The sequence below is a fragment of the Bombyx mandarina genome, chromosome 18, assembly GCF_030267445.1.
Source record: "Bombyx mandarina strain Sakado chromosome 18, ASM3026744v2".
In the NCBI taxonomy this organism is placed as follows: domain Eukaryota; kingdom Metazoa; phylum Arthropoda; class Insecta; order Lepidoptera; family Bombycidae; genus Bombyx; species Bombyx mandarina.
Window position 1 is genome coordinate 13,217,327 of NC_143224.1, and position 25,616 is coordinate 13,242,942.

The 25,616-nt window shown below is 37.2% G+C and overlaps 2 protein-coding genes across 2 annotated transcripts in view; both read right to left on the minus strand.

The window, feature by feature from the left end:
- The window catches only part of LOC149501040 (uncharacterized), a 173,526-nt gene that overhangs the window by 95,209 nt on the left and 52,701 nt on the right, over positions 1 to 25,616 (minus strand). The gene's annotated exons all lie outside the window — the stretch shown is intronic.
- LOC114242066 (uncharacterized) overlaps positions 1 to 25,616 on the minus strand; it is a 111,549-nt gene that overhangs the window by 6,231 nt on the left and 79,702 nt on the right. The window lies entirely within an intron of this gene.

A 25,616-nucleotide genomic window follows, 5' to 3' on the forward strand; every position in this document is an offset into this window, starting at 1 on the left:
AGATGGTTACCGAGACCCATATAATAATATATCTACAACATAAATACCGCCAACCATCTCAAGACATAAGTTCTAAGATCTCATTTTTTACATTTCAGTATGGCATTAAAACACTCTTACAGAATCATAGCTTCACTGACCGAGGTAAACGTGCTGATGTGTGAATCATACAAGAGCCAAGTAGCAACAAAGCTTCATGACGAAAATAATATTCCCAAAGCCTAATATAATTTCTCTTACAAACTTTTCAGGAAAGTCCTCAAGTAATTAATCTTGCCCCCACGAGTATAATTGTGGAATACTAATTAAAAGTTTAGCCTCCGAGCTAAATATTCTCGTGACGTAATATGTTTAGTGGAAATGGAATTTGGATTCTTCAATTAGAAAGAAGTAAAAGGAAATAAAGAAATCGATCCAAACTTTTGTTTTATCACTGTCAATGGACAGTCAAATCATACACACTAGTATGGTATTAGTCACGGAATAGATAACGTGGTATTAGTAGAAGTAGCTGATATTTCTCGTAAAATACCAGCTACTTCCATTTGACAGAAGAGGGCCGTTCGGATTGTCGATAATCTCATTATCGCGGATCGTTTGGAACCTCTGGGTCCGCGGAGGGACTTCGCTTCTCTCTATATATTGTACCGTATGTTCCATTGGGAGTATTCTGAGGTATTGTTTGACATGATTCCATCATCTCGTTTTTACTATGGCACTGTCCGCTAACGGAGTCGAGTTCATCCATACTACCTAGAACCACTGCGTTTGTCCACAGTGCGCTTGTTTTTATTACTTAGATGGGTGGACGAGCTCACAGCCCACCTGGTGTTAAGTGGCTACTGGAGCCCATAGACATCTACGACGTAAATGCGCCACCCACCTTGAGATATCAGTTCTAAGGTCTCAGTATAGTTACAACGGCTGTCCCACCCTTCAAACTGAAACGCATTACTGCTTCACGGCAGAAATAGGCAGGGTGGTGGTACCTATCCGCGCGGACTCACAAGAGGTCCTACCACCAGTAAAGGAAAATGACCACATATGTATGGAATTCCGTCTTAAGTTATTGCACAATAAATCTTTATTTATTATAGACTACGCTTTATATATTATCGAATAAAAGTGTTCGCTTCCCCATAATTAACCGGGTTTTCAAGTAATTAGACCAAAACGGACATAACCTATAAATAATGTTAAGCCCACAAACAAAACATATTAATCATAGTTTTCACACACCGACTTCTCCTCATTATCAGAGGCTCAAGCATCAACATGATTACAGAATTACAGAGACTCAAGAGTTCATAAACAAAACATATACGTCCTGGCGTAATAAAACACTTTTAGGTACATAAAAACGTATGGCCGCTTGCTGGGTCGCAGCCGCCGGCTCGACTACGTCTATCGAGAATAATATCATATAGCTTGACAGTTGCGTCTGAGTGAAACGGAACACAGAAAAAATAATTATTTTAACTTAATGATAAAATCATAATTCAATACGTTGTAGAATATAATATAATAATGTAATATACCTAGTTATTTAACTGTACAAGATTTTGATATCATTTGTGATGATTGAGTCTAAAAACTCATGCATGAGTAATCTGTCTATATAGAGAGAGCGAAACGTCATGTCATGACTTTAATACGGAAATGATGCGAATTGTTGATTTACTATTTATCTTAAAATCATAATTCCAATCCTGTACAAAAAAATTCTGTAGTGAAATTGATTATAACAAATAAGAAAACTATTTCGATGCTATTTTGATTCTGCAACATGCAACTTTGCTAGACGACTTTTGGTCATTCTCCTTTCGATCATTTTTATTTATTTAGATTATTTTTAAATTTCGATTAGTATTGTTTCGAAGTATATGATTATGTACGTTCTTAAACTTTGTTCACAACCGATATTCAGCATAATGCAATAATAATATTTAATGACCCATAAAACTCGCAAATTAATAAATTTAGCTAATAATTTGTGGTAGAGCATATTGTGTGTCTGCATGTACATGCTGCCGTTTGGTGCGAAGCGATGAATCTTTCTGATGTAAATGATGGCAGTAAGGTGAAAGCAGTTAAAAGTTCAACTTCGAGCTCCAAGCTCCGTTGCGTCATTCACTTTGTCATTATTATGTGCTCAAACGGGCTGATATAGAGTAGTCGTAACGTCTGTCCGATTCTAATTCTATTCTGTTCTACTAAATTTCTATTCTATTTTATTATATTTCTATTCTATTCTATTACTTTTTTTATTTTTTTATTGCCCTCTTAGGCAGACGAGCATACGGCCCACCTGATGGTGAGTGGTTACCGTCGCCCATGGACTTCAGCAATGCCAGGGGCAGAGCCAAGCCGCTGCCTACCGAAAGGTTTTGTGCAATTACCTATGCTAGTAAGTCACTAACCATACGAAAATCAGTAAAGACATCGAATAAAGCTTTGCCGAATAAAACCCACTAAGAAACGTATTCGAGTTTAAGCTTGTTGTTAATGAACATCAGAGAAACTATTTTAAGTACAGGATTATGTAAACATGTTTAACGGGAAGTAATCGGCGTTACAGAGGATTTAATGGGAAATGATGGTACCGGATATTAGAAGCTTGGGTACTGACAATACATTGAAGTTCGTTTGAAGTGCTTTGTATGTACTGATAAATTTGTGGCTATTATGTATTTTCACACAGAATTATATTATGTATTATTAAGCTATTGCATAGCTTTTATCGCGGGCCTTGAGCGCGGCGACCGAATCATGAAATTCCGTAACGAAAAAAACCTAACACCCCTCACTCCGACTACCATGTAACTCGCTTTCAATACGTTCACACGTTGCGCTTGTGTAGTGTTTGTGAATAAGCGCGTGGCGTGACGTCACACTGAATGCGTATCATGAAAAGTCTGTCCATCTCTCTCTCGCGCGGTCTAGCTTATGAGTGTGAAGGGGACAGTTAATGTTTTGCTTTTATTAGTGTTTAATATAGCGTGGTCTTGTTTTATTATTGTTTTAATATTAAATTATCATTGTCTAATTATAATATAATTGCATAAGTTGATAAAAAATGCTATGCAATAGCTTTACCGCGGCAGTTCCCGAGTGCCACACGTTTGTTTTTATGTAATATGTATTATCACACAGAATTATTATGTATTTTCGTAGCCACACTTGTCATCTGTTTTAATCAACGCAACCCGACATCTTAACGAAACAATTATTAACGATCAATAGATCTCTCGACGTTTTAGCATAATTATTTGTTCAGTAATCCCCTATAGTGATTCTCATTACAATGACGGAAATTTACTAAGACTTCAATGGGCTTTTCTAAAGGGATCAAAAATTAATTTTCAGTGGCTTTGTTCCATTCCAAACTTGTGTATACACTTAAATGCTAAGCGAATAATAAAATCAGTCACAAATAGTTAAAGTAGTTCCGCACTGACAGAATAAAAACTAACTTTTACATGTTTTACCATTCATACTGAAAAGAGGAATTAATCTGCGACAGAAATAAGTCAATAGCCATCAAAAAACAATAGATTTATCACCTGCGCGAGTGTTAGAATCCAGGGTGGATCTCTCAATGGCCGTTTGTCCGAATTTCAATCAAATGTATTTTACTTCCGCGTTATCCTTTCTAGTACTATTAAGTAATAGTGGTAGTTAATCTTAATCTTCTTTCTTTCTTTGTTCGGTTGCTAATTAATTCTGAGTCCTGCTGATTCTGCCACGAAGGTCTTTCTCAATAGGAGAGTTTTTGATATATTTACCTGAGGTTGAGGTTGTTCTATGTAAATCGTAGACTTAAATAGACAGGTTGATTGTATGTAATCTTCTTCCGATGGCTTACAACACCCTACCATTAGCACTGACGAGTGTTTTCTCTCATTGTTACTGTAACAATTATTTGTGAAAGCTACCGACTTGACTGCCTCAAGATTATTATGACAAAGTATCATATGTAGTAACGTTTAGTGTAACTATATAAAAGTACACGAATAGAAAAGCCTTTTTATGAGTAAAAGTTTAAAAGTAGTAAAGTTCAGCTTTCTGTTATATGAATTGTTCACGACCGTAGACAGTATCTTTAGATTTATTGCTGATAGTTCAAAAGTTATATTTGCTTATATTGGGTGATAAAACCTTTTTTTTTCTCAAATGTAAGTGAACTATTCGCGAAGCCTAAAACATTATTATACTTTCATGGTTTTAAAAATTTTGTAAAATACTCCTACATTTTTATCACCACGATGAATAAATAACATTACACCGGTAAGAATAACGCCATCGTTATGAAATAGCAGAAATGAATAACAAAAGAACTAGTAATATCGAGAACGCTAGAGAAGTGTAACGCCATCTATTATCAAATAGCGGAAACACATATCGAAACGACTCGTAAAAGCGTTGCAGGAAGATATTTAGTAATCAGTTCTGTTCGAAGCGAAATAGCGAACAGATCACCTGAAGCGAAGCGGAAAAAGTGAATTGAGAATTGTAAAGCGTTCCTAAAGTGTTCTAAGTGATAAATAGAGTTTTAATTTGTACCTTCGTGGAAATTTTATTTATTCCATGCTCTAGCGCATAACAATACCATCATCATCTATACATATAAATAAAATTCTGTTTGTAATATTGAAATAACCGCTTCTTACTACATGCATGTGAATATATATACGGTACACACACCAAAATAACATTTTTTACAATTTTTGTCTGTTTGTCTGTTTGTTCCGGCTAATCTCTGGAACGGCTGGACCGATTTTGACGGGACTTTCACCGATAGGTAGCTGATGATATAAGGAGTAACATAGGCTACTTTTTTTAGACTAGCTTCGCTCCGCGGCTTCCCCTGCGGTACGACAATAACCGCGGGTAACATCGCGGGACTCAGCTATCAATAATAAAATTTGATGTTTCCGAAGCGAAGCGAGGGCGGATCGCTAGTCATCATATAAAATGGATTACATTATGCAGCATCTTTACGCAGTTCCTTTTAAAAACACGTATTGAAAATAAATCCTTGGGAGATGGCTGAAGGAATTATTAAAAACACATTAATTTTGCTCGCACTGCTCGAGAGGGGTTTGCGAGCTCAGTTCTTTTCTTTAGCTGTTTATTTTAGTACAAACGGAACGGTAAGGCAGTGGTTTCTACATTAACATTTATACTTTTGTATTGTATGCTGGAATTCTTCGGACATATTGCTCGTAAAAAGGGTCATAATCTTGAACAGCTGATGGTGGATGGAAAGGTAGATGGCAAACGTCCCAGAGGACGCAGTCCTACGAGATGGTCAGACCAAATACGATCTTCTCTGGACATCAACTTCCACAATGCCTTCCACAAAGCTAAGGATCGTAGAAGATGGAGGGAAATCGTACGGAAGAAACTGATGCAGCGGGAGAGTCACGACCCTCAGTAATAAGGAAAACGACGCGAGGAGGAGGATTGTATCATATGTACTGTCTGTTTAAGTTTCGATTTGAAACACATGGGAAATGTAAGCAAGGTATACCTTATATATATATGTAAAGAAAAACTTTTTTTTTTTAAAACTCTTTATTTTTTAACACTGATTTTCTTGAGCGTCATTCAGTGTCACAGAATGAAGTCTGTCATTGAGTAAAAATAGATGTCAGTTTTGTATAGTACTGTTTAAGTGTATGCTGTTTAATTTTTAATATTAATTTTAAATGAGATTAAGGGCTTTAAATATGATTTTCTTATTTCATCACACAAACAAAAGTCAGTCCCTTATTGTTTATTCATTCTGAAATACTCCATATCATTATATATTATTATATCATCTATAGATTGCGGTGTCTTTAGGATTCTAACTATTTAGGACCAAAGAGGTGAATGACCACTTAATGCAGCTAGTTTTTTTTGCTACAGAAGAAAATCAGAAGATCTTGATTTGCGCAGTACTCTTCCGCGTAAGAACTCTTGATTTTATTGGTGTGCAGGCTTGAAACGTTGCGCTGTTTACTTGGATTACTTGGCTTGGCTTTTGAAGTCGTCGTGGCCTAAAGGATAAGATGTCTGGTGCATTCGTATCTAGCAATGCAACGGTCTTCGAATCCCGCAGGCGACTACCAATTTTTCCAATGAAATACGTACTTAACAAATGTTCACGATTGACTTCGACGGTGAAGGAATAACATCGTGTAATAAAAATGAAAACCCGCAAAAATTATAATTTGCGTAATTACTGGTGGTAGGACCGGTTGTGAGTCCGCACGGGTGGGTACCACCACCCTGCCTATTTCTGCCGTGAAGCAGTAATACGTTTCGGTTTGAAGGGTGGGGCAGCCGTTGTAACTATACTGAGACCTTAGAACTTATATCTCAAGGTAGTTGGCGCATTTACGTTGTAGATGTCTATGGGCTCCATTAACCACTTAACATCAGGTGGGCTGTGAGCTCGTCCAACCATCTAAGCAATAAAAAAAACTTAGGGTGGGGACCTTTGTAACAAGAATAAATAAACATACCAAATACATACCTTACATTACCTACTGTTATTCAGTTAAATAACTATCGGCATTTTACTGTTAAAAATCGATTATACTTATATTTTGTATGTAATTCTATTTTTCTCAGCCCTGAACACCGTCACAATCTTCTAATATAATTTATCAGTGACTTAAAATAATACAGAACATTTATGATACTAAAATCCATTTACAAGAATTGAGACTTAGAGCATTTCATAATCCTGTGCCTACTGGTATCCAAGGATTATAAATGTCAACGACCTTTCATAAAATAATACTAAGCAAATTACGGACCGTTCGAAATGATTAAATACCAAAGTTTTGGCCTCAGAGCAACAGATTAATAACGTTTAACAATAACAAATGGGACCTCTCGGACTCTGCCAGTGTTTTATTGCTCGTGTTCTAAAAGTATAAGTTAATTTTGTTCTGTTTTATTAGTCGACTTCAAAATGGAAGTATTTATTGCATTCGATACTTTGGTTTTTGGGTTTGTATATAAAATTGTTACTAGGATCACTAAGTCGCATATCGGGTCTGTGGAATGATATTCTACATAGGACTAAAGATCCTCTCCGCCGCTATTCCATAAGATTAATCCAATCTCAGAACCAAGATCAAACTCGGGAGGCACAGTGATGCGCAGTTAGCTCAGATATAATATTTAGTGGTTATCTGAGATCATGAAAACACAAAGAGTGGCGGGTTCACGAAGTGAAGCTATATTTATAGATGATAGATGCTATATATTTTTTTTATTGCTTAGATTGGTGGACGAGCTCACAGCCCACCTGGTGTGAAGTGGTTACTGCAGCCCATAGACATCTACGATGTAAATGCGCCACCCACCTTGAGATATAAGTTCTAAGGTCTCAACTATAGTTACAACGGCTGCCCCACCCTTCAAACTGAAACGCATTACTGCTTCACGGCAGAAATAGGCAGGGTGGTGGTACCCACCCGCGCGGACTCACAAGAGGTCCTACCGCCAGTAAATTTCTATTATAATTCTAGTATATTCTCAACCTTGCTCAGAAATACGTTAATCATTCCAATATTCCCGCATGCAACTGAGACGTGTATGCTACGGAAGGCTGGCAAAAAGAAATATATGTTTTAGAAATGAAGAGATGGAGAAGAATTCTCGGCTAAATCTTAGTTAAAACAAAATACTACCTAAAGACCACAATCATTGTGCAAAGAATGCATCGACGAACATAAAGAATCTTCTCATTGTATCGCATTCGCGAAATATAAATATAAAATACTAGCTGACCCGGCAGACTTCGTACTTCAATCGATAAATAAAATACCTAAACTTTTGTATAAAATAAACTTAAAACAAACAAAAGCAATCCGTCCGACGGGGGACATATCTTTGGGGAGTTTACGACGAAAGGAAGATCTTCCACCGAGCGGATGATATTTGCTCGGTAGACCGCCGGTCCGAATGTTGTTGTTCGGAACTTGTATATATGCGCTTTATCTTGAAAATGTCGTAAGCGAGATTCAGGCATCTGTCAATTATCTTGCGTTGTATGATGGCTACCCGCCACATCACTCCCCTCCGAGACTGGAGGTCGTGTCATTTTTAGTTAGCGTTGTCCGTGCTGAGATTAGCTTGCAAGGGCCAGTGCTGCTCGAAGCCTGCGGTGAGTCGAGGCTGAGCTTGAATGCTGCGTGCGTGTCGCCAGTGCTGCTCGAAGTTTGCAGTGAGTCGAAACTGAGCTGAATGCTGCGTGATTGTCGCCAGTGCTGCTCGAAGTCTGCGGTGAGTCGAGACTGAGCTTGAATGTTGCGTGCGTGTCGTGCGTAGTCCATGTGATGCAGAGCTGCCACGCCGGAGATGTGTGACCCCAAGCGTTGCTGATCCGGTCGTGGGCTGCGATGAACTGTAGCGGCGTGATGAGGCAGTGAAGTTGCGTGCCGTAGGACCAGGAAGCGCGGTGAGCCGGCTGCGATGGTCCTGTTGAGGCTGCGATGCTGGCTTGCTGTGGGACGACTTTCAATGACGTGCTTTTATCTGCGAGAATGCGGGGATTGTGGTAGCCGACGTTCTTGATGCGCTGAAGATGAATCAGAAGGTTGCGTGTTCACATCTCGTCGCAGGTCACCAGTTTGGGGAGTTTACGACGAAAGGAAGATCTTCCACCGAGCGGATGATATTTGCTCGGTAGACCGCCGGTCCGAATGTTGTTGTTCGGAACTTGTATATATGCGCTTTATCTTGAAAATGTCGTAAGCGAGATTCAGGCATCTGTCAATTATCTTGCGTTGTATGATGGCTACCCGCCACATATCAAAGGAAAAACAACATTGTTATTTTTATTTATTTCCAAGCATTTTCATATTTATCTACCGTTTAAACCTTCTCTTTTTTTTTTTTTTTATTGCTTAGATGTGTGGACGAGCTCACAGCCCACCTGGTGTTAAGTGGTTACTGGAGCCCATATACATCTACAACGTAAATGCGCCACACACCTTGAGATATAGTTCTCAGGTCTCAGTATAGTCACAACGGCTGCCCCACCCTTCAAACCGAAACGCATTACTGCTTCACGGCAGAAATGGGCGGGGCGGTGGTACCTACCCGTGCGGACTCACAAGAGGTCCTACCACCAGTAATTACGCAAATTATAATTTTGCGGATTTGATTTTTATTGCACGATGTTATTCCTTCACCGTGAAAGTCAATCGTGAACATTTGTTGAGTACGTATTTCATTAGAAAAATTGGTACCCGCCAGCGAGATTCGAACACCAGTGCATCGCTCGATACGAATGCACCGGACGTCTTATCCTTTAGGCCACGACGACTTCGACTTCTCTGGACTTCTATACTAATATTATAAAGGGGAAAGATTTGTTTGTTTGTTTGTTTCGAATAGGCTCCGAAACTACTGGACCGATTTGAAAAATTCTTTTTCCATTAGAAGCCGACATTGTCCCTGATGAACATAGGCTACTTTTTTATTTTTTTGGTTTCATGTGTGTTTTAATGTTTCCGAAGCGAAGCGAGGGCGGGTCGCTAGTCCACAATAATTCAAGACCAAAATTTGCAAAATCGGTCCAGCCGTTCTCGGGTTTTAGCGAGACTAACGAACAGCAATTCATTTTTATATATATAGATAAATCATAAATAAATATGAAGGATGCATGACGGTATTCATAAATAAATAAACGTTCTTAAGACGTTGGGTCCTGGATTACTTTGTTATAAATTATAGGTGCTTACCAAAATCTATTCTGTAATGTTTCAAGACTTCGTTCAAGGGCTTACAAGTTATTTTGATTGCGTTTTTTTGCCTAAATCTGTATATTAACAGTGATAAATTACGACCAGCCAGTAAGGCGACAGAATATTGTTTTTGTTTATAAAGTTCCAAAACCAAACAGTTTGATTGAAAGACATTTTGTTTGTTTTAAATTAACTAGCGACTGAGACTTAGATTCAGATTCGTTTATGTCTTGTATTTAGTTTTCTTTTTTATTTATTTTCGTAGACTTTTATTAAGACTTTTGTGATAATAAACTCGTCAAAAGCTACAAACAAAAAAATTGTTTTTTTTTTATTGCTTAGATGGGTGGACGAGCACACAGCCCACCTGGTGTTAAGTGGTTTCTGGAGCCCATAGATATCTACAACGTAAATGCGCCTCCCACCTTGAGATATAAGTTCTAAGGTCTCAGTATAGTTACAACGACTGCCCCACCCTTCAAACCGAAACGCATTACTGCTTCACGGCAGAAATAAGCGGGGTGGTGGTACCTACCCGTGCGGACTCCCAAGAGGTCCTACCACCAGTAATTACAACGGCTGCCCTACCAAACATTACAACAACAACATTTTAACAACATTATTACATTAACAAACAGATGAGACGAAAGCACTGAGCTAGTATCTTTTTGTCCTTTCAAATATTACCAATAAAATTTTTGTAAGCATACGTTAAGGGTACAGACAGATTTGTGCTGATGCCTATAAATAAAAAACCCTTTTCGTCTCATCATTGCGTTAAATCTAACACATTAAGTAAAAGATGTGTATTTATTAAAAAGTCGTAAGGTTACGACGTTAGCAAACTGCGCAAGCTCACCCTCAGAACTCATCAATCACCAAAGATGATACACGTCAAAGCATGTGACCTGATTCTTGTCGTTTCCTGATATCACTGAACTTGTGTCGAATATTTGATTTATGTAATTCATTAACTTTGATGACTCTTATATATAGGAAATTCGTAAAAGGAGCTAAGTACTATTGTTGCCGTGTTCCTAATTTGGCTTTATGTGATAAAAATCTTTGTTTATTAATGACTAGCTGACCCGACAGACTTCGTAGTGCCTCAATCGATAAATAAAAGACCGACGGGGGACACATCAAAGGACAAACAAAATTGTTATTTTTATTTAATTTCGAGCCTTTTCATATGTATCTACCTTTTAAACCTACTCTGGACTTCCACAAATAATTCAAGACCAAAATTAGCCAAATCGGTCCAGCCGTTCTCGAGTTTTAGCGAGACTAACGAACAGCAATTCATTTTATATACATATATATATTAAAGGTGTGTTTTATTTGGTACTAGCGACCCGCCCTCGCTTCGCTTCGGAAACTGTAATTTATTATTGATTTTTCCACTATTTAATGGATTTATTTGATGGTAAGCAATTTATTAGTGTTAGGACATACAGGTATTATGAGGCTGGACAGAATGGGTACCACCTGTCTGCTTCATCGACCAACCCTCTTGCACCTAAAACCTGGAAATTTATTTAACAAAACGATCCATTATCCAAAAATAACGCGAGGATCCTTTGATAAAGATCGAAGTACATTTGTTATGTATTAGAAAAAGGGACGCGAAATAAAATCGTGAATTAATGTACCCCCTCGGTGTATGAATAATTAAATTATCGAAAATTCTTCTTCAAGCCCTTCAAGCACTGTTCCCTTTTTTTCAAACCAAGTTATTGCGTTGCAAATATCCAAATATACATTTACAAAACATCGGTCGTTATACCCGCCGAGGCTTCAAGACCACACTTCGTAGACTACAACAGAGGTACTATACATTTTAATGTATCTGCCTTTCTGGGAATTTGCAGAGTTATTTTACAGTAATTGCTTAGAGGGCCTTGAGGATTCATCACGAAGCAAGCCAAAATCAATTAAGTCTATTGTATATTAAGGCACAGAGTTGTATCCGAAGAGAAAATGCATGTCATTCTAAATTCAAAAAGCCGTAAAAACTGAACTGTCAAGTTCAAATTCAAATTCAAATTCAAAATCATTTATTTCAACTCAGATGTCAGTATGACACACTTGTTGAATGTCAAAATACAAATAACAATGTTAACTCTACCACCGGTTCCAAAAAAAGCCACAGTCCTGAGAAGAACCGGCGAAACAAACTCAGCGGGCTTTTTTTTCTTTTTGTTTTTTCTCAAATATTTTCTTTTTTTTAAATAAATAGAAATATTCACAATAAAAGAAAAAACAAGTCTAAAAAAATAATAATAATAATGAAAAATGAAAAGGCCAGGAGCGAGCGCCTCATTCCCACGTAGTGCCATCTAGTAAATAATCCTTAACTTTATAATATGCCTTGTTGCACAGACGTTCCTTAACAGTTTTCTTAAATCTATGAACAGGTAGTAGTTGAACGTTTAGTGGGATCTTGTTGAAAAGCTGTACACCCAGCCCCCTAAAAGAGTTGCTTATTTTCTTAATTCGAGCCGCCGGCAACGCAAGCCTATGTTTGTTCCTAGTGTTCACATTGTGCAAATCGCAGACTCTGGGGAATTCTTCAATGTTTTTACGCACGTACAATAAATTTTCAAAGCCTAGCCAAGACCTAGCCTATCCCATTTTGTTTGTAATTTGAATAGATTAACATTGATAAAACATTAAAAAATTATAAGGACGTATTTGTTCGAAAATCACTGTCATTAAAATAAGAAATATTGTACTAAAAATTTTGTAGGCTTAAATTTTCATATAAAATTTTACAATTATGATTGTTTCTCCTTTGACAATAATTTGTGACGGCATAGCTCCGTCCTTGATTTTCAAAGCCCTCTGTCGCCCGATCCAAAGCCTTAATTACTGTAAAAAGTGGCAATATCGGGTCGCCCTTTGGGCGGCGCTTGTATTAATTACGTTGTTTTTTGAGACACAATTTGGGCTTGATCGATCCATTTAGGGCTAGTTTTTTTTTGCTTCGAAGACAAAGATTTCATTCTCACACAAATTATCTCTAGTTTAATTTTATTCATTTTGCAAAGAAACAAAGAAAAAAAGACGTGTGGCACTCGGAGACTGCCGCGGTAAAGCTATTGCATAGCATTTTTTATCAACTTATGCAATTATAAATCGATAATAATAATTTAATATTAAAACAACGATAAATAAGATCCGGCGAGAAACTCAGTGGGCTAACTTTCAATGAATCTGCTACATTGTGAGTATTCCATTTTGACCGCGCACTCACTAGAGGGCGCTACATGGGATAGAGACACGCCTTTGGATGCTAGTTCTAACTCCCATTCGCCAGAATTAACGGTTTAGCTAGTTTATTTTAATGCCACTCCAATCACTGAATGACTAGTAGGAGTAGTAATAAAATTCTTCGACTAAGCGATAGAAAATGACACGCCCAACGCATTGTAATGTGATATAATTTTCTATTTTACAATTCCGTTTGTCGCTGATAGATGGCGCTTGACGCAAAAGCTGAATCGCGCTATCGTTGTGTTAACGTGTGAAAGTGTTGAACGCGAGCTACATAGTAGGCGTCATGAGCGGTGGAAGGTTTTTTTCGTTACGGAATTCAATGATTCCGCTCTGAAACTACGCTCAAGGCACGCGATAAAATTTATGCAATAGATTAAAAAGAATTGTGTTATCGTGTGTTATGTGTTATATAGAAGTGTTAAAAAAATGTGTGAAATTCTGTTATGTTTTAATGTGTGGCTCTTTAGGTGAAAAACATATTCTTCAAACAGAAACATCTGAAAGAATTAATGAACTTTTACTTCACGCACACAATATCGTTTTACTTCACTCCGAATCATCCCAAATAAGTACGACTATGAAAAGGCCTACTTAATTTTGGTTGAAACTATTGATTGAGCAATAACTAGTTATTGATACCCATTGGATTCTTGCAAACACATTTGCAAATCCCAAATAGGTTGTGAACAATCTCCGTAAAGCTTAAATTTTGTTTTGTCACATAATTAGCATATTGAGCTCTGAGGATCCTCCCATCAAGTGCTATAAAGGTCTCAACCCGCATGAGAACCTTAGCGTTAAGTTCAAAGTGTAATGCTTCCCAAGAGATCGCTCCATGTTAAATGTACATTTTCTTTGCTCTTGAGAAAATACCATTAATAATTCCGGGAGCGTTCGCTTGCTTTTGTTTATTTTTCCCTTATAACACTTTTCGCCACAATTGTAGCGAATTTACTGAGTGAGATACGGAAGATATTGGCCTTAAAAGGGAGCATGTACATTGTACAGAAAAAAGGGACTAAATTCTAGCTTATGTGGTGTAACCTACATTATACGGTGATTAGGCATTCGCTTTCAATTAACTTCAGAAGTAACCCTGCTAATTTAAACTTTCATTGCCTCTTGCCGTAAAAACCGTTGTTTTGTTTGTTTTAGCCGCAACTTAATTTTTCACCATTCGGCTTTAATTCTCTGCTAGGTATTTATTTCAATTGAACGATATATAAGCCTCACAGCCCTTCTAGTTTTAACTGGTTACGAGAACCAATTGATATCAACGACAGCTCAAGACTAAGTTATGAGAGTATGAGTTCTAGGTGTCATTTCTATAGTCGGTAGGCAGCGGCTTGGCTCTGCCCCTGGCATTGCTGAAGTCCATGGGCGACGGTAACCACTCAACATCAGGTGGGCCGTATGCTCGTCTGCCTACAAAGGCTATAAAAAATATTAAAAAAACGTAAGTACGTAAGTTAGTTTATTCCAAAAATAAGAATGCTGCTTGGAATTCAGAATATCCGATTATCTGAGATTTTTCGGCCTAGCAATCTCAATAGAGTTGTTAGCTAGTTTCAGGGTGCGAAATTTGAGATAAGTTCAATTTAAGTTAAGTCAAGGTCTTAATTGTTTTAGTGAATGCTGCAACTTTCAAAATGAATTACACAGTTACTTTAAATTCTCAACCCAGTTTGAGCTTCCACTGTTCCGTGACCTAAATATTTTCAGAAATAAGTTCAGGGGACATTTCACCAAATTTACTGCTTCCTCAGAAAAATCGTACATATTTAGCATTTTACACAATATTTTTGTAAGCTTAGTACTCAAATATGGCCTCGTAAGATCTAAATATTGGCTAGAGCCCAACCAAGTGACACAGTATTTTAAATGATGAACGAACAATGAGAAAAATGGTTATTTGTGCCATGAAGCAGTAATGCGTTTCGGTTTGAAAGGTGGGGCAGCCGTTGTAACTATACTTGAGACCTTAGAATTTATATCTCAAGGTGGGGTGGCGCATTTACGTTATAGATGTGGGCTCCAGTAACCACTTAATACCAGGTGGGCTGCGAGCTCATCCACCCATCTAAGCAATAAAAAATATGGGATTAATTATTATATCTAGGCGTTGTTATGTCAACGATTTTAATGTCAAAATGATGCATCTATGATATAGGAAGACAATCAAAGCAGCAACATCGATTCCTTTTCATCACAAGATTAACCTGGAATAGTTTTTAGCATATTCTGAAGCTTAAATGAGCCGGAGACATATTTACATACCACCTGCCCTAGTGAAACTGGAAAGACTCCAGGTCACCAGTAATCCTTCCTCTATACGTTAAGGACTGAAGTATAGCCGTTATACAATACATTGGGCTTTATCACCAGTCTCAAGATTGTGATGTCACCGGCTCTATAACTACTTATCATTAGCTCTGCCAATTTATAGGAATATTAAAAAGATGATAAGTAAACAAATTTTTCCCCAAATAACGTTGTATTGTTATTCTAAAAAAACACAACATTAAACACAATAAGCTTTTCATAAATCATGGTAAAATACGACATGAAAGTTAACAATAACTTGGTCACCGAATGAGGGTAAAAGTTTGTTTTATGTTGACCACATTTGACACATTACACGGGATAAATTACAATCAGGTAACCATAAACGTTCACGGACATTGCGTTTTCATTTAATTCAGGAAATGAAAAGTTTGTTGTTCAAGTTTAATGTTGTTTTGATGTGTCAGTGGCCTGATGGGTAAGTGTATCCGTAATCATGTGATTGCAATTCTTTATGTTAATTTTAATAAAGTAATTGTAACTTAAGTCTTGAGAAACAATTTCAATTCAAGAATAGAACTGAATTGAAACAAAAAGAAAAAAAAATAGGTTTGCGTTTTTTTTTTAGGTAGGAAGGATAACGGCTGGCCCGAAGGCCTTTCCAGTTTCATTGAGACAGGTGGACGAGCACAGACTCAGCCAGAAGGGATAGGCCTTTGCTCGCGGATGAGCTCAAAAGCAGCTGCTTCCCGAATGAATCTACAAACGGATTAGAATCGCGACCCGCTGAGAAGATGCGGCGAGAAACTCAGCCCGCAAATAAGCCCGCTGAGTTTCTCGCCGGATCTTCTCAGCGGGCTTATGTATGGCTTAGGTAAGTTTGTATATTTTATCTCCTTGTTATTTATAATTATTATGTAAGCAAATAAATAATGGATAGTTAATTATTAAATAAAATTTACTAGTCCTTCCTCAAAGGGATATGCTATAACAGATTTAAGTATTAAACATCAAAATAAAACAAAAATAAACTCACAAACATTTACAAAATACACAAGTATTTTATGCTATACAAATACATGACAACGTTTATAATAATAAAATCAGTCGTCAGTATGAAATCGGTTCATTTGTACTAATACATAAATTCAACATTTACATATTATGTGCAAAATACTATTATGTACATAGTTAACTCCTTTGAACGGTAAACAGAACAAAATTGTTCACTAGCCGCTGGTAGTGTGTATGTAAATAAGCCAGTTAGCCTATTGACTTTATAAATATTGAACTTTTCAACGACGATTGTGGTCTGTTTAAATTATATTAAAAACATACTAATATACAAACATACATACAAGTAAAGCTAATATAAAGCGTGTAAAAAGACTAGCTGACCCGGCAGACTTCGTAGTGCCTCAGTCGATAAAAAAGATGTAAGCTTTTGTATAAAATAAACTTAAAACAAACAAAAGGAATCCGTCCGACGGGGGATACATCAAAGGGAAAACAAAATTGTTATTTTTATTTAATTCCAAGCATTTTCATATTTATCTACCTTTTAAACCTTATCTGGACTTTCACAAATAATTCAAGACCAAAATTAGCCAAATCGGTCCAGCCGTTCTCGAGTCTTAGCGAGACTAACGAACAGAAATTAATTTATTTATATATAGATACTTTATTGCCCTTGTAGTTAGATGAGCATATGGCCCACCTGATGGTGAGTGGTTACCGTCGCCCATGGACTTTAATAATGCCAGGAGCAGAGCCAAGCTGCTGCCTACCGCTTAATACTCTCCACAAGCCTCGTTTGAAGAAAGATACGCTCGGTAAACACCGTGGAGGGGAGCTCATTCCATAGCCGGACGGTACGTGGCAAAAAAGACCTCTGGAAACGCACCGTCGATGAACGCAGTGGTTCCAGATAATATGGATGAACTTTGCTACCGATGGCGGGAGGTGCGATGATAAAAAGGAGATGAGGAGATCATCTCTCAAACAATTCCTGAGAGCACTATGTATATATATAGAAATATTGTAGCTTGAGGACATTCTTGTTCGTTCGCACTGATGTATAATACAAATTCTCAACAAAAATATTCATAGTAACGGGATACGTTTCTCAGAAAGAACATCTACCTAGCGCAAGCCTTTCTTTTTGTGGTTTAAACCGATTAACCTGTAAGATCACCAACACATGCGGGCTCAATACGAGGTGAAATTTACGCATGAATTGATAAAAGCAATAAAGAATTCCACAAAATTTGTAACAAACGATTCAAAAACCTTTTTAATACAGATAATCCTTATGTCGGATACGTGAATTGAATTTATTTATTCGCAAAACAAAAAAACTCGGGAATTAACTTTTAAAATTGGTGTCTTTGTGTGGAAATGACTGGTAACAATTATTAACAAATTGTTTATTAGTTAAACAATAACTAAATAGAGCTTCAATATGCTCACACTGTTATTTTATTCATTTGCCAGTCACGTGCATGAAATCCAACAGGCTTTGAAATGAGCTCCCTTGCATAGTTTTTCTATAGTGCTTATTCCTTTCTTAAGCTTTGTCAAGAGACTATCGATAGGAAATAATAAAGATTCTCTTGGTTATGTCGCAGTGATTGCCGATTTCCATGAGCTACAGTGACTAATTAATATGATGTGAGCCTTAAAGTCGTCTTCGAAGGATAAAAAAGAGAGGCTTTTTACTGGTGGTAGGACCTCTTGGGAGTTCGCACGGGTAGGTACCACCACCCCGCCTATTTCCGCCGTGAGGCAGTAATGCGTTTTCGGTTCGAAGGGTGGGTAGCCGTTGTAACTATACTGAGACCTTAGAACTTATATCTCGAGGTGGGTGGCGCATTTACGTTGTAGATATCTATGGGCTCCAGTAACCACATAACACCAGGTGGGCTGTGAGCTCGTCCACCCATCTAAGCAATAAAAAAAAAAGACAACGATTTCGTGGTATCATAGACAGATTTTAAAATTAACGGCAAGGCTTGAAGAAAATACAATCTTTAACATGCCTTAATAATATTAAGCACAAAGGTATCAAACCAAAGCAGATATTCATGTATGGCAATTATATCAGGTCGCCATAGACAGGTGTTTATAACGCTATTAATACATGGAACTTATAATACAGATATAATCAATTTTAGATCTCAGAATGTCAATGGAAATAAACACGCCTTTTAATTTAATTACCACATATTCCTATTTTACAAAGACTTTCGTAAAATACGTAGCGACGGAAAGCTTAAGCTGCAACCAGGAAATTTTAAGTCCACAGGTAGCAGTGTTAATTTTTCAAAAGGCCAGCTGTTTTCCTGCCTATTTTGCATAGTGATTCTATAAATATTCCATTTTTTACTGTTTTTTTTTTAAAGCCATTACAAAACGTAAGAAAGGTAATTTCTGTAGTCAAAGTACACTGACAAACGTGATCAGTAGTGTCCGGTTTAAATAACTAGAGAGTTATCAATTAAAACTTATTCAGAAGTAACTATACTGAGACCTTAGAACTTGTATCTCAAGATGGGTGGCGCATTTACGTTGTAGATGTCTATGGGCCAAGTAACCACTTAACACCAGGTGGGCTGTGAGCTCGTCCACCAATATAAGCAATAAAAAAAAAAGTGACGCCTTTCTTCATTCTAAATAACAATATAAACAAGAGTTCCTGAGATCACGTAAATTTCTGAGAAAAAAAATTTCATTTGAGTTTTAAATAAATCAAGAAGAACACAAGAATGCAAGAACTGTGAATTATTCAAAAGCTTTGCAAATGTTGGCAAGGCATACGGTGAACTCACTCGGATTGGTGCGAAAAATGTACCTATATTTGTGTACATAGGTATGTTCTACCTTACTGTGTTCTAGTTTGGGTATCTTAACTAGATAAGTAGGAATAAAACGTAATCTATTCCAATGAGACTTATCTCAAAGTAATCGTCGATGTTCACATTGTAATGTCTATAAACACACAGGTAAGTATTGTATCCGAGGATACAGTGAAGATGGAAGCTTCTGGGAAACTGTAGTTCGCATTTACGTGACTTATACGATTCTGTGCTGACCGTACCAACGCGGAGTCAGCTAAAACGTTATTGCCCTTTCGCTCCGGTGATGTACGAGATACGGTTTTCGGGGACAGATTTCGGGGTTTAAATAAATAGGGTGTGATAGCGTTTTGCTGATCTTGAATTTCCTGAACGTGATTTTCCCCGATGAAAATTTCGATGATTGCGGTGTGGTATTTTTTGTTTTTGTTTCATTAAGCATTTAACTAACGCTTCATTGGATTTTATCGTTCGTATTTTTATTTATTTATTGCTTAGATGGGTGGACGAGCTCACAGCCCACCTGGTGTTAAGTGTTTACTGGAGCCCATATACATCTACAGCGGAGACGCGCCACCCACCTTGCGATACAAGTTCTAAAGTCTCAGTATAGTTACAACGGCTGCCCCACCCTTCAAACCGAAACGCATTACTGCGTCACGGCAGAAATAAGCAGGGCGGTGGTACCTACCCGCGCGGACTCACAAGTGGTCCTACCACCAGTAAAAATCGTATTTTAGAGATGTACATACGTGATTACAGGTGCTACGAATATTATTGGTAAAGTGGAATTCGATGACTGTGTTGATACATAGACGGGTGACCGAGTTCATGTTTCACCTGGTGTTAAGTAGTTATCAGTAGTTATATAGTATAGTAAGGTAGTAAACGCCACCTTCCTTCTCAAGATTTAAGGTTTATATCTCCATTGCGTATTATTTACGGAAATTGCGGGTTTGATTTTGATCGTAAGAGTCAAGTGGGTATTTGATTTGAAAAATTGGTATTTTTGGTTTTAAAGTTTGGTAGTAAGAGCCCGCCGACTAAAATAACTCCTCTGCGTTTGCGCCCGATACCGATCCCGTACGCGACATAGCCTGGGCAAAAAACTGAGGGCTACCTCGGTCAACAAAAAAAATTAGTACCTGCATGTGGGATATGAATACCGCCAAGGTCACATCGCTTCATACCAGTACACTGGCACGTTTTATCTTTATGCCACGATGGCTTCAAGATGCCTAGCTTGTGTAGGCCCAATGAGTCTGTGATGCTATCACAATTTACCAATTTGTATACATAGTGAAAGTTTCAAGGAGGCAAAAAATATTCTCATTTATTTTTAGCAATTTGACCTGATTCCTTATTAAGATTCGGTGCTTATATTCGTATCTACCTTACTAAGACACAGAAAACCAAGCCACGTTCTTTATGATTCCAGAACATATGTTATTACATGATCCACCACGATTCGATTCAGCTATTTCACGCAAGCAAAATCCGAGATATTTCACAATAGTATTTCAAAAACCTTCCTATATCAATTTGAGGAAAGGGATTTTTGTTTTCATAAGCCATTTCAGGCGCTGGGAGGTCGTATTTTTCATTTAACCCCGCATTCCTGAAAATACTGGCAACGATTAAAGGACCGGGAAGATGTCTGTCTGTTGGTGATATTTTAGTGGAGTTCTGGTTTGTAGAGCTGATGTAATATGGTTAAAACAGTGTAAATTATTTTTAAGTTCACTGAAACCAACCATTGCGGATAATTTAAAGCAATTTCAAGAATAATCCGTCATGGTAATCTACCGGAGATTTTTTACTGGTGTAGGACAATTTGTGAGTCCGCGCGGTTAGGTACCATTACCCTGCCTATTTCTGCCGTGAAGCAGTAAAGCGTTTCGGTTTGAAGGGTGGGGCAGCCGTTGTAACTATACTTGAGACCTTAGAACTATAAATATCTCAGGGTGGGTGGCGCATTTGCGTTGTGGATGTCTATGGGCTCCAGTAACCACTTAACATCAGGTGGGCTGTGAGCTCGTCCAACCATCTAAGCAATAAATAAAAAAACGTTTCTAAAAGCACATGTCTCACTTGTCGGCGAGTTGTGCGATGGGAGAAAAAAAATGACGGTATCGTCCCAATCAATTACATACTCAGAGCAATAAAATATTTTACTATTGATCACGAAAAACGTAAAATTTTCGATCGTCCGGATCTTATTTAAGTGACTTTCCCTTCCAAGATTAATTCAATTTGATTCAAATTGGGATGTGCCCTCAAAACCCATGTATATGAAATAACAAAACATAATAATTACTTAGGGAATAATATAAACATGCGACCGAATTTAGTCAAATAATAAAACAAAAAACACATATTGAATATGATAAACCTTATACACACGTTTTGTAGCATTTTTATGGACTTGAAAATGCGTTAAAATTTGTCGTAAAAGCTGGTTCAAGTCGGGTTAGGGCAACTTTTACGGTTTGTTAGCGAATTTTAGTAGGTACATGTGGGATGTTAAATCGATTGTGAAATTATTAGAAGGATGGTGGTGGTTTTGACCTTAAATCTAGGTTGTATTTAGTGATCACAGTTGATAATGAATTTTGACAAAGCTAGTGTTGGTTATTTTCAAAAAGGCAAGAAACATTCTGACTCTGTTCGCGTTCAAAAATTTTATCCAGGTACCGGGGAACGGAGCGCCACGCTCTCTGACCTCGTTTTTTAGCAGAGTCAGCAGTTTTTTTTATATTTTTATTGCTTAAATGTGTGGGCGAGCTCACAGCCCACCTAGTGTTAAGTGGTTACCGGAGCCCATAGACATCTACAACGTAAATGCGCCACCCAGTTTGAGATATAAGTTCTAAGGTCTCAGTATAGTGACAACGGCTGCCCCACCCTTCAAGACGCAACGCATTACTAATTCACGGCAGAAATAGGCGGGTGGTGGTACCTACCCGTGTGGACTCATAAGAGGTCCTACCACCAGTAATGGGAGACCACCTTCTCGGTGGGTTTCGTGTAGTTTTCTGACCTATAACCACTCGGCCAATTTCCTACTGAGTGGAAGTGTAAAGTAACTGCGAGACTCGTAGGCAACGCTGCCTGCCTTATTTTAGTTTTACAAGTTCGGTCTTGATGGGGTTCGAATATTTCGCTAGGAAAGCGTTGTGTTATTAATTGGGCTCGATTCTCCTCTACATATAATTTTACACATAATTATGATACTACATAACATTTCACCAACATCTGATGTTGGGACAACTCGATCTTTTACTAAAAAGGAGGGTATCAAAAATGCTGCTAAATGCATCACTCATCGATTTTAATTTGGAAATATGTCATAGGGATGGAATATCGCCCTATGGTGATCAGGCTCTGTTTGATGAAATGGGTTATATTATTAGGTTTAAATTATCTCAGTAGTTCTCCAATATATTTACCACTTAACATCAAATGAACCAGTTTGTGGTTTTTCTGTTCTTGCGTTGCTTGGTTGTTAAACCTTTTTATCTCACTAGGCTTTTTTATTCATTCGTGGTAAAATATAAAATCGAACGATGGCCCTTTTCTTCGTAAAATTTAATATTTGAAAACGAAAAATAAGATAATATAATCTTGGAAGTTTGGGTCTTAAATAATAATGTCGCTAAAGTCTTGAAATATTATACAAAACTGGTCTTACGTAAAACGGCGAGATAGTGTTGTAATTAATGCCCTAGACTAATTTTCTCGTCTCATCTACACTCTGCTTAAGGCTTTGTTCCAAAGGCAGCGCTTGCGGTAAACGTAAATAAATAATCTTTTATAAAGTAGTACTTCAGTGGCTTTATTATTATTGAGAGATTTTAGAATGTTTAAGTGCTACTATGCTTTCATCATTAAGGAATTACTAGATAGTGACCGAGCTTTGCTCGGTGTTTTTTTGTTGTTGGGTTTTTTATTATATTATAAATTACGAACTACAAATTATGAAATATGAATAATATTTTTCGACTGACAGAATAATAAAAAATATGAACTGGTTATTTAAACAAAAAAATCAAAATTATCAATAAAAACACGAATAAAACAACATTTTCTGAAAATAAATCGTAATTAGATCGATCACCCCGAAATCCACTGTATACTAAATTTTCTGAAAATCGTTGGAGCCGTTTCCGAGATTCAGATTATTATTTATATACAAGAATTGCTCGTTTAAAGATATTATATAAGATTAAGGGACGAATGGAAATTGAAATGGTGTTAATGAGATCAAATAATTTTGAATGGCCTATCGTCTCTAGGCAGGTATGCCTTCCAGCTTTAAGGGTGGTAAGCCGATATATAACTGAGAATTTCATCTTTCGAGGTGATTGGTATCATTTACGTTGTGATATGTATGGAACCGGTAACCACTTAACTGTAGGTAGGGTGTGATGCTTGCATGATGATGTAATGAAGCCATTACTAGAATATTCAATGAAATACGAAAGTAACCATTGGGAGTGCTCTGATGGAGATTCCATCATCTCAATCTTGTAGCCGGTTTTGTAGCCGGATTGAGCCGGTACCCGCTAACTGTCACGATCTATTTCGATGTTTCTTAAGCGTTATCATATATCTCTCTTTAAGCTTCATTTAAAAATATTTCCGTCCTTTCATCAATACATTGGGAACTGGAAACCCCTGACTATCAGATGAGCCACATGCTCGTACAATATTGCTTTCAATGAAAAAAAAAAAGGTTTTTCGTATTTACTATTTAGATGTAACATATCGTACCATATTATCTAAACAAGAAATTACAAGAAGTCGGTATAAGTCGGAGTGGTCATACTTAAAATGCAACTCAATCGTGGCTGTTTCATGTATTTCGTTACTTCGGTTATCCGAACTATTATGTAATTTGCCGAAGTAGGAACCTTCAAAACTACTGCCATTAGTGTGTCGCGGTGCTATAAGTTTACCCTCGTAATCATAATTCACGCCTATTAACTTATTTTGGGACACGAAAATATTATAAGGATATTGCGAGAGCTTGGCCAGAAAACTTTCATCTTTTCGTTTATATCAACAGTATTGAGCTGAGTATTTGCGGTCGAAAATTATTTACGGCATATATCAAAAGTTCATCACAAATTTGCCGACTTTATCGTAAACGACAGCAATAACATTTAATTTGAAACAGCTTTAGTGATGTAGATCTGGAATATATGTAGTGTAGAATCTATATTATATAAATGAATTGCTGTTCGTTAGTCTCGCTAAAACTCGAGAACGGCTGGACCAATTTGGCTAATTTTGGACTTGAATTATTTGTCCAGAGAAGGTTTAAAAGGTAGATAAATATGAAAATGCTCGAAATTAAATAAAAATAGCAATTTTTTTTCCCTCTGATGCGTCCCTCGTCGGACGGATTCCTTTTGTTTGTTTTAAGTTTATTTTATAGAAAATTAGGTCTTTTATTTATCGATTGAGGTACTACGAAGTCTGCCGGGTCAGCTAGTAATTTAACAAAATCGAAATAACATAAAAGTTTTTAGGAGAGCAGCAAAAGTATATTTCTTCTGTTGGATTCACAAAGAAACATTACTCTTCCGCCAACAAGAAAAAAAACTATACTTAAAAAACCTGTCATTTCTGAAAGATCGCTGACAGAACTAGCCATTAATCTCCATCACTGAATTCTAATACTTTGATTGTACACAAATATGTTTTGATCCGTCAAGAGAGCTCGTGCGCGGTCTCTAGCGAGCGTCATAAATCTTGATGGCTATGGCGCCAGCTAAGAAAACATCTCAACAGTAAAATATAAATATTGGTACCACAACCGCTCGGGGTGACGAAAACAAAACACCGATTTGCTTTCCATTATACCTCGACCGCTTTCTGAGTGGTTCTGTGGGAATATTTCTGGGTGTTTATGTTTCTATATGAAGAATAATACGATTATTTCACACATATTATTTCGAAATAAAAAATAATTCAATACCTTAAAACGAAAATGGATAAAACATATTATAGTGGTAACATATCTATACTATATACTAGCGACCCGCCCTCGCTTCACTTCGGAAACATTAAAACACACATGAAACCAAAAAAAATTAAAAATAAAATAAAAAAAAAGTAGCCTATGTTCATCAGGGACAATGTCGGCTTCTAATGGAAAATAATTTTTCAAATCGGTCCAGTAGTTTCGGAGCCTATTCGAAACAAACAAACAAACAAATCTTTCCTCTTTATAATATTAGTATAGAATAAAGGTGAAGAATTTGTTTGTTTGAACGCGCTAATCTCAGGACTACTGGTCCGATTTGAAAAAATTCCAGACCAATCGGGTTTTGAGAGCTTCCGCTGCGTGCGCTGTAGAAACAGTTAAAGTTTCGCTAAAATAATGTATCACAGAATTGTTCTTCTTCAAAAGATCTAAAAACAAGTCCGCGACAGCATATAT